Consider the following 5,766-nt stretch of genomic DNA (forward strand, 5'->3'; position numbering starts at 1 on the left):
ATTGACAGCTCATCCCACAGTGTCTCAGGACATTGATCTCATCCATCCTCTGATAGTGACTATGGTGACACTGGGGAACCTCATGGAACCATGGGTCAGTTGTGACCAGGTGGGTCCAAGGACACCACGGTGACATCAGGGAACCTCGTGGGAACAAGTGGCCATTTTGATGCTGTGGATCCCCATGGAACCAAGGGAACATGGAACACGCTGATGCCTTCAGTTTTAGCTGTCATATTTCCAGATTCTCTACTGCATTAGTCTGTAATTCTGGACTTCATACACAGTGTTATCAAGTTCTCTTCACAGTGTAGTCAGACAAAACAATCCTTTTCTAGCCCCAGAACCAGACACTGTTGCAGCTTCAGGCACAAAAAGTGCAAACAACAGCGAATTGCGGAGAGCAAACCAGGATGATGGGACTGCATAACCTGAGGCTGTAATTGGACAACTAAGCCCAATATTTAAACGGACCAAACCTTATGAAAGTGTGAAAACACCTGACCAGTCATCCATTTTGAGTGTAGCCTCGGCTGGGCTCTTGACCTGCTCAAAGTGAATCCTTTGAAGGCCTTTTAATAAATCCCAGCAAGAGGCAGAAGCCATGAGAAAGCTGACAACTCTTTGTGAGAACAGAGTTGTGGAGCAGGGAAAAACAACTTGTTTTTCCTGAGACAGAGCTCTAGGACTGTGGAAAACAACCTACTTTCCCTGAAAAAGAGCTGTAAGACTGTGATAAACACCAGCCACCTGTATAAACCGTTTTTTCTCTTTTAGATAGAAAAATGAAGACTATCTCTCACAAACAACTTTTCCTGCACATACACACCAGGGGTTTGAGGGACTAATCAATACAGGGTAACAACTTGTTGCTGACCAACTGGGGATAGACAGGGGATGTTCTTAAAAAACCCTTCAAAAAGGCCTATAAAAAGACCTTATAAAAATAGCACAGGATTGATCCTTTCTTTTTGCACCATAAAATGTGTCCTGCATCCCTCTTTATCGGGCGCTGTTGCAGTGCCCTTTTATTTCATAGCTTTTTGGATGGTCTGTTCCAGTTCACCCCCTGTCTGTTGTCTTTCCCCAAGCTGGATTATTCCCAGGTTATATCCCTCCCCTTTTACCGTTCAATCATTATAATCCCCACCCTGTATTCCAGTGCCTTCCCTATCCATCCCTGTAAACTCTGCCCCTGTTCTGGACCCTTCCCTGTCAGTCTCCTGTAAACCCCTCCCCTGCAGGTTCCGCCCCTCAGGAATTCCCCTCGTGGATGATGCCCCATTGGTCCATGTGACCTGCCCACCACCCCCCTTATCCCATTGGCCCCTGAGATGTATTCCCCTCCTTTTGCTCCTCCCTCCCTGATTCCCTATTGGTTCAGCGATCGTGCCCACCCACAGTTCTAGTGCTGTATAAAATCCTGAGCACTCTGGTGTTTGAGGCTCTTTGGTGCCTCTTACCTTTGAGGAATAAATCTTCCTCAGAATCTCACACCGAAGGCCTCCCTTTCCTCTTTAGTCTGCTCCCTGATGCTGACACCATTCCAGCTGTGAAGCAGGTGGCTCCAAAGTTCAGCTCTCCCTGTTTCAGGGGAAGCTGTTCCCCACTCATGGCACTGCGGCCCCCTGAGCCAGGTGTGGATTCCAGCGCGGTGTCAGCCTGGGGCTCCTGCTGGGCTGAGTCTGCCCTCAGGCAGGGCTCAGCTCCCCAACAGCATCTCGGTGTCACCTGTGAGCCCCGTGGAGAAGACACCTCTGTGCCCTCTGCTCAGAATTTCACTGCCAGGACAGCAGGAATGCAACCCAAACCTGCCTTCAACCTGCTGGGGTGGGCAACTCCTGCACCAGGGGCTTTCTCGCCATTCTGCTGCTCATGGCCAAGACATTTTCCCTGCCCTTCTGCCAGGGCAATGCCCTGTGCCAGCTCTGCTGTGAGACTTCCCTGGGGTGCTGCCAGCACCAGTCGTTCCTTCAGTATTGGAACTGGAGTCAGCGAACATGACTGAGCCCAGGTGAGCTCTCAGGATGGCCGGGAACAACTGGTCCACCTGGCCCACCCCAAAATTCACCCAAGTCCTGCTGGAGCCGATGGACTCAGCGGCCAAGAACGACCCCAGAGCCAGGTAGAGCCACTCGCCCTTTCCCAGGACACCGTGGTGGCTCTACCCCACTGTGGCCAGGCATTACGGGTGACCGTGTAGGGCCCCTCACCCAGGAAACCCCACAGCCCCGCAGGGCCCTGCAGACAGGTAGACCCAGCAGCCCCGTCCTGCCAGGGTACCAAATTTCCAGACCAATAAATAATTTCAACCTACTTTTGACATATGAAGATTTTTTTTGGCATTTAAATTCTTTTGAGTAAATCAAGAATTTTGGGGGTGTTATATTGTATTTGCAGGGATTCCCAACGAAGGCAGCAATGTTGCATTTGACTCCATGTTCTCAGAAAGCTAATTTATTATTTTACAATACTATATTTTATTAAAGAATACTATACTATACTAAAGAATGCAGAAAGGATACTTAGTGAATGTTCAAAAGATAATAATGAAAACTCCTGACTCTTTCCAGAGTCTTGACACAGCCTGGCCATAATTGGCCAACGAGACAAAATAACTCCCACCAGAATCCAATCAAACAAATCACCTGTGGGTAAACAATCTCCAAACACATTCTGCACATGAGCACAACACAGGAGAAGCAAATGAGATAAGATTTGTTTTCCTTTTTCTCTGAGGTGTCTCAGCTTCCCAGGAGAAAAATCCTGGGCAAAGGGATTTTTTCAGAGAATGTGAACGCCACAGTGTTAGAGATGAGTAATGAGATGTTTGGCTCTCCCAATTAAAGGCGGGACATGGTAAGTATGTTAAGAGAAGTTGTACAGATGTATAGTTATGTTACTGCAATGTGTTCCCCCCGCCCAGCATTGTTATCCCGGGATGATCTTGGTAGTCTGGGCATTTGGGGAGGGGTAAATTGTTCCTAAGGGGCAAGGCTTAGCACCACCTGTCCTCCAATCCAGTTCCAAGAAAGCAGTCTACACCAATGGACAGCGACCAAGAGTCAACAGACAGCCTTTGGGAGGAGCTCGGGCTGCCTGTTGCAACAGCAAGGATATAAAAGGGAGAGCAGCCATTGTGTGGATGACCCAGCCATGTGGTTACCAGCCACGAAGTGGGGGAGGCTCCCAGCACCATAATTTTTTCCTTATTTAGTCCCTTTCTTGTAAGTTTTATTAAGTGTTTAATAGACCTTTCAAAATATTGAGAAGTAAACAGTGATTTCTCACAGGGAGAAAAAGTTGTAAAAGAAAGTTTCTTTGAAATTATTTCTTTTTCTTTTAAACCCAGGCCATTCCTACCACGCTGACAGTGAACCACCGCCTTTCTCACCACTTGGACACCCATCCCCCCAGTCAACCCACTCCCCCTGGACTCTGCACAACTCCCAACACACCATTTGTCTGGGGGAAGGCACTGACTGTGTAAAGGCAGCAAAGCCCAGACCTGGCCTGACTTCCCTGGACCACTGGAAAGGAGGAAATCCAGATCCATGGACACACATGGACACAGAGCAAAGCTTTGCTCAAAGGGTTTATTGATTCTTGATGATTGATTCTTCAGGGGAAATGGCCCAGGGCTCAAAGAGTTCAGGGGTTTTCTCCAGTGATGATCATCACCTCATGCCACTGGAGAGGAAAAAGGACACTGGTCCTTCCAACCCTAAAAGACAAACCCCAGAAGGTGAGCTCTGGAGCCCACTGGGCCATGGCTGGGCTTTGTCTCCAGCCCTGTCCCTGCAGGCACGGCTCACCTAGGCATCCAGAGAGGCAGCCAGGCGCTTCTGCCGCAGGAGAGCCTGCAGCTCTTCAGCCACAGGGGGCTGGGGACAAAGGCAGCGTTAGAGACACACTGGGGGCACCGGGCTGCACTTGGAGGCAGGGGAGAGCAGGGGGGCCTTGGGGAAGGGGCTGTGGCAGCAATGGGGTGCAGGAGCTGCTGTGCTGCTGCCCAGAAGCACTGGGCTCTGGGCCAAGAGGCACAGCTGGGGCAGGGGCTGCGTCCTGGCTCATCCAGGGGGTCCTGGGGTGACAGGGATGGGAATGCAGCAGGGCCCTGGTCAAAGGCTTCACTGGGGAGGAGCCCTGGGGCAGGGCATTGTCTGGGCTGTCAGGAGGGGTGCACTGGGCTGTGCTGGGACACACTGGGATGGCCTGGGCTGTGGTGGCCATGCAATGGGAGGGTCTGGTGCCAGCAGAACTTGTGGTACCTACCAGAGGCGTCTCCAGGACCACGACATTGTCTAAATCCAACTGCAGAGAGACCAGGAGACCTCGCTGGTCACTGGGATGCCCCCAGTGCCAGCAAGGGATAGGGAGACACCACTGTCCCCCAATTCCCTGAGGGGATGCCCTGATATGCCAGCAGCCCACTCACCTCCCGCAGATCATCTTGGGTTCCTTTCAGGAGTGCCTGGAAAGGAGAACAAAGGCTGGGTCCGGACTGGACCTTGTGGGGCTGTGGGGGGACACATGGGTGCAGGGAGCAGGGCGCAGGCAGAGGGATGGGAATTCAGGGCCTCCAAGGAGATCTGTTTGAGGTGGGGGAAGACCCAAAACCACTGATCTGGGGTCAATTGAGGGCCCAGGGGACAGGGCTGGGGGTGTGGAAGGAGCAGGGTGTGAGGTACAGGGGAGGAGAAAGGAATTGAGGTGTAGGGACATGGGAGTGCAAGGGAGGGGCTTGGTGGGGACAGAAGAATGAGGACAGGTGGGGACAAAACCAACAGTACTGGGAGATGGTGTGGGAGTGGGGAGTGAGTTAGGGAATTGTACAGGGGGACCCCTCTGCAGTGGCCAGGAAGAAAGACAAAGGATTGAGGGGGGGACATGAAAGGAAAGGCCTCAGGAATGGTCAGTGGGAGGGCAGCTGGGGACCCTGAATGGGACACAGAGGAGGGACCAAAAGGGTGGGGCAGGAGGCCAGAAAGGGCAGGATGTGGGGACAGCGTTTGGCTGGTGCCTCACCTTGGCCTGTGTCGGGGGGCACAGCAGGATGGAGAAGAGCAGGGCCACGCTGAGCACAGCCACCTTCATCTTCCTCTGGCTCTGGGCAGCTCTGCCTGAGGCTGCAGCAGGTGAGGAGCACCTTTATCCCTGCCGGGACTCCTCCCTGCACCCTCCCTGCCAGCCCCCAGGCCAAAGCCCGGCTTGGCACAGCCCCCAGCCCTGGCCACAAGCCCAGCCCTGGCACAGAGTCCATCCCACCCCACCTGTGGCACAGATCCAGCCCCCTTGCCCGGCATTCCTCCAGCTTCCTGCATGGGGCAGCTGGCCCTGGAAGGGCCCAGGCACCTGGGGGGCCAAAGGGGGCAGCCAGGGAGACAAAGGCACCTGGGGACCCTGTGGGGACAGCCCCCACTCCAACACAATCCATCCTCCAACAGCCCCCAGTGCCAGATCCCCCATCTCCTGCTGCCCCTGCCCTCCCAGAGCTTTCCCTGTGGGACACCCCAGAGCGGAGCCCGGCCCCAAACCCAACATGTGGGAGAACAAGGGGAACAAGGGACATGTGATCAGGTGGCTGATTGGCATCTCAGGCACTGCAGACACTGGGGAGCACTGGGCAATGCTGATCATCTGCAGACAAGGCTGAGGGCTGGGGAATGGCTCCGCAGTGACAATTCCCACATCCACACAACCCGATATCCCTTTCCCCACAGATGCCAAACCTGACCAAGCTCCATGCCCAGAGCACTGTCCAGA

General features: G+C 53.4%; 1 long non-coding RNA gene across 1 annotated transcript; it reads right to left on the minus strand.

The window, feature by feature from the left end:
• Positions 1-3,582: 3,582 nt before the first annotated feature.
• LOC134426045 (uncharacterized) lies at positions 3,583-4,494 on the minus strand. Its single transcript, XR_010029843.1, has 4 exons — positions 4,439-4,494; positions 4,276-4,314; positions 3,816-3,884; positions 3,583-3,724 (listed from the first exon to the last, which is right to left on the minus strand). It is a non-coding gene; the product is annotated as an uncharacterized LOC134426045 (long non-coding RNA).
• Positions 4,495-5,766: the final 1,272 nt, after the last annotated feature.

This window comes from Melospiza melodia, chromosome 17 (assembly GCF_035770615.1).
Source record: "Melospiza melodia melodia isolate bMelMel2 chromosome 17, bMelMel2.pri, whole genome shotgun sequence".
In the NCBI taxonomy this organism is placed as follows: Eukaryota; Metazoa; Chordata; class Aves; order Passeriformes; family Passerellidae; genus Melospiza; species Melospiza melodia.